This window comes from Frankliniella occidentalis, unplaced genomic scaffold (genome assembly GCF_000697945.3).
Source record: "Frankliniella occidentalis isolate FOCC.00 unplaced genomic scaffold, Focc_3.1 Scaffold18, whole genome shotgun sequence".
NCBI lineage: Eukaryota > Metazoa > Arthropoda > Insecta > Thysanoptera > Thripidae > Frankliniella > Frankliniella occidentalis.
Window position 1 is genome coordinate 1,198,057 of NW_026267148.1, and position 4,464 is coordinate 1,202,520.

General features: G+C 51.9%; 1 protein-coding gene across 1 annotated transcript in view; it reads left to right on the forward strand.

The window, feature by feature from the left end:
• LOC113210666 (protein turtle homolog B) overlaps window positions 1-4,464 on the forward strand; it is a 359,298-nt gene that overhangs the window by 320,974 nt on the left and 33,860 nt on the right. The gene's annotated exons all lie outside the window — the stretch shown is intronic.

Consider the following 4,464-nt stretch of genomic DNA (forward strand, 5'->3'; position numbering starts at 1 on the left):
CAGGGGTCGTAAAGCCCCAGTCCGCCCCAGCTCATTACGAACGGCAAACTTCTCGCCCTGTTCTCTTAACCATTCTCAAGTTTTGTCTCGACAATTTTTCGCCTCGCCAACAGTGCGCACCGGGCTGCAGCTAGCGGCGGCCGGCTGACAACCCTCCTCCTGCCCTCGCGTTGTATCTCATTGAGAGGGCGTGAGTGGGCCCCTGTCCCACTGCTTCGCCTCCGGTTCGCCCCCCGACGCGCCCTGACTCGCGAACTAACGCCGTGGATGCAGAAAAATAAGTACATAACGCGCTTGCACGGGATCCCTCTCTTTCTCTGTAAGCATCACCACATCCCTCGCCGTAGTTCCGCCCGGGCCGCCACCGCGCCGCTGAGGAGCCAGCCCCGCTCGCCCCACCGGGCCCCACTCTATGGACCAATCAACCCCTCCCCCTCCTGCCTCACTCTTCGTTTTGCTTTCCAGGGGAGAGAGGGTTAGTTGGGTTTGTGGTGCGATGGTGTAGCATGGTGGGCTGGGGGAGAAGGGGGCACAATCCTAGGGGAATACCAACTTGGAGAAAGACCGCCCGCGCTGGGAATAGTTTCCATCTTATAAAGTGACGCCGAAAATATCTATTCCCGGAGGTTTAGCCGAGGCAACGAAGGAAACAGCAGTATCAGTATTTGGTGCGGCGGTGGGTCGAGTTCCCTCAGCCCGCCCCGCATCAGTCCTCTCTCGCAGACAAGAGCGGATCCGGTCCCGGGTGCCAGGAGGGGACCAAGCCGTGCGCGTATGCCTACCCAGGCGCTTTTCCCCTACAGTATGCGCCTACACCGCCTACCCCCGGCTTCCCTCCACCCCTCCCGGCCTCATGTGTGCAGAGAAGGGCCGCAGCTCCGGCTTTGATTCGATCTACCCACGGATACGGAAAGGTTGACTTGTGCTCACAGCAAACGGAAGTCGATCGGAAGCCACTTTCTCGGTGCTTACCTTTTCGTCGTGAGCGCCCATTCAGGCATGCCCTGTTCTCCCGCATGTGTGTCCGGATCCTTTATACAATGTCCTCCTTTATCCTCTGCGCCCCGCCCGCCGCAAGAATCTGCACCCAGAAAATTATGTTCTAGATTCATGTTAACTCTTTAAATAATTCAACCTCTCCAGACTGTGCAAAAGGTACTGCATTAAATACGGAGAGTTAACTTAAATCACGCGGGGAAGAAAAGTATTGGCTAAGAATTTACTTAACTTGACTACAGCCAACTAATTCATTATGGTAGCTACTAGTCGTCAGAGCCAAGAGTTGGCTGCTACAGCCAAGCTGTGGTTGTAATAGCGGACCCGTTTACTTTTGGCACTATTTGGGTGTTAAGTCATCAGAACAAACCGTTTGGCTGCTGCAGCCTGGCTGTCACCAAATCAAGTAACTTCTTGGCTGTGGCGACAAATCTTTTTTTATTTATCGTTTAAAGATAACACTTTTTTATGTGTTGATGGCTTGGGAATACTTTTAAAAATATAGTCTGCTTTTGGCTCGTGGTTGTTATCTTTTATTTTTCCTTACTTTTTTGTGTGATGTAAAATCCTATTAAACGAGTTTTTTTTTTAGAGGTGTTGGTGCTGGGCTTGGGTTTAGTTGTGAAGGACTCGTTCCAATCGAGTTGATTCGACAACTTCTCTAGTCGGCGACAGTGACAGAGAGAGCAGACCCTTCCTCTGCTGTCTCCGAGCAGCAATGACTCCGTTACGTTAAAGACTTTTTTTCTGTGCCCTGGCATTTGCCTTCTTTTTTTTTGCAAAGTTCTGCTGGTCTTTTACTACAACGACTGTGTTGTGAACACCAAGATTGCATTCCATTATAATTTTTTGATTTAAATTTGTTGCATCATCTGTAGGCACTGCCGCCTGCTCCGTATGATTCTTTCGTCACTGACCCGAATACGACGTCATCAATTTCAATTCTCCTTCCCTTCTCACCGACACGTACAAGTTCTCCTGCGGCTGTCCGTCTAGTTCCTGTCCTCCCACCCCGCCTCTCCTTTTCTTCTCCTTTTCGTTCTGCCGTCCTTCTTCCTCTGGACGAAAACTTTTCGCATTAACCCTACGCGGCCGTAATGAGTACAGCCACAATCGTGCTTGCCATTCCATTCTCTCTCTCGTTCTCGCTCACTCTCTCGCTCTCTCACACTCTCACTCGCTCTCATGCTCTCTCTCACTCTCATGCTCTCTCTCATGCTCTCTCTTTCGCTTTCTCGTTCTCCCACTCACTCACTCTCTGTCTAACCCACCATCTCTCTCTTTCTCTCTCTCTCCCTCTCCCTCCCTCCCTCTTCTCTTCTACTCCCTCCCTCCAACCTTCTCACTCCCTTTCTTTCTCTTCTCACCCCCATCTTTACCTATCTATCCTCCTTTATTTTTCTCGTCCCCGCCACACCGCCGATTTCTTCTCGGTCAGGACCGCAGCCCTACTTACGCCGATCACTTCACAAGTGAAATGGAATTTGTTTACAATTTTAAGACTGGTTATACTTTCTTCATTATTTGAGTTGCGAAACACCTGTGCTGCTTTCTTAGCGTGCCGCCCCAATGCGGGGTGACTAACCATGTGATGTAGAGCTGTAGAGTCAGAGTCACCCTACGGGTAATGTAGAGTGGCAATTAGGTCAATAACTGCTGCTCTTAGCAGTCCGCGCGCCGTGCGGCCCCGCCCTGTCTGGGTCTGGGTAATAAGGCGTGTCGCTGACCCTTTACCCCCCGTGCTCAGCCAACAGGTTGCCGCGCGTTGAATAGCACGGGTAAGCGCCACAACAAAGTATGTGTACATTTTCCTATTTCATTCCCGATAAGAAATGTTCGTGCAAAGCTCACTGAGCACGATTGCTCGGAAATATCGTGGCCGGTGGTCAGCTTGTTGTACTACCCTCATTCATAAAGCCATTGCTCCAAGAAAAAAAGGAGCGTGGGGTTGTCTGAAGACTGCTCGGTTGGCCGTCATTTTAGGGACTGAAGTCAGAAACTGGCCTAGACGACGTGTTCTTATCAGCACCTCGAGTTCTATTATCAAACAGCGTGGGAGAGCTTCCGCCGGCAGCTTCCGGCCCGTTCTAGGCAACATCGCATCCGGCGCTGTTCCTGGTGGAACGGTTGGCTATGCGAAGGAGCGTCGGAACCGGTCAAATAATGAGTCGACTTCACGTCGTCACTTCTTGCGTCACCATTCTAATTTTGAACCCCTTCAAATGTGTCACTTTGCCGCATGGAAATGTCAGGCGAATAGATCGGGTGAGAGATCCCAAGGGGTATGAGATCTGCAAGATCCGAAGACGCTTGCTTACACGGTGCGTCAGCCTGCGATCCCGAGGGTAGGCAAGCCCGCCGCGCAGGACGCGTCGGCGGAACAGTCTACCTCACGGGGGCCCGGACCAGCTCCACTCTTACACTTTTAATCAGAGATGCCTACGTATCAAGTAGTAACGGTGAAAATTTCTCGGAAAATTCTTCTGCAAAATGATGCGTTTAATAAGAATGTGGTGATGTGAGAGTAAAGTTTTATGCTGAAAACGAAGGAGCGTAGTGATTACTGCCGGTTTACGGGCACGTGCTCTTCACCTCTTTACTTTGCGCTTCCGTGCGCTTGTCTGTTCTCTTATTTCAAAATTTCCTGTCCTTATTATTCATATTTTAGAGAAGTATGTCCCCCCTCCTCTTCTGAAGTGTAAACAGCGGATCGCGTTAAACAACCTTCGCCTCATGCATCCCGGCAACCTTCTTCTACTTTTGCTCCACCAACACACTTCCGTCCGGATACCATTTTCCCTTTCCAAGTTGCCTCAGGCCTCCATCTCCATTAGCCTTCAGCGGAGTAAAACTATATTCCGCTCTCCGGCTGGTGGTCCTGCTCGTCGCGCCCCTTGTTCCACCCCGCTGCGACACGCCCACGTCGCCCACGTCCTCTAGTTGAGCTAACTCCCCATGAAAAACTGCTGCACCGGGTGGTGGTGGTGGGTCTGTATCTGATGCAGCAGGCAGTGACCCACTTATCACACAGCCGCTCCCGGTGACCTCGCCAACAACCCCGGCCCGCCCTGCTCTGCCCCACCCTGTCCTACCGCGCCCCGACCCCCTACCCCACCCACCCCGCTCTGCCCCCGCCCAGTCACGCCGAGTGGAGTTGACGCCCGGCGTTCGTTCGGCGTCCGCTCCATCTTGATAAGGTCTCCAACCGGCCGGGGCGCTACGCGCCGCTCTGCGCTTCGAAAGCAAGGCGATAACGGCTTCGTAAACGATACCCGATCGGCAAGAACGAAAAAAGTCCGGACGCAAAGTTAGGAGCCAAGCTTCTTATGCCAAAGAAATAAGATCGCCAAATTCATTTGCAATGCCTCTCATCGCTAAAACTAAAAACGAGCTTATTCCTCGCCCTAAAAGGTGCATGCGCGAGTGATGTCAGTCGAAAACTGAGCTTTTTGCTATTGGTCTTTGACC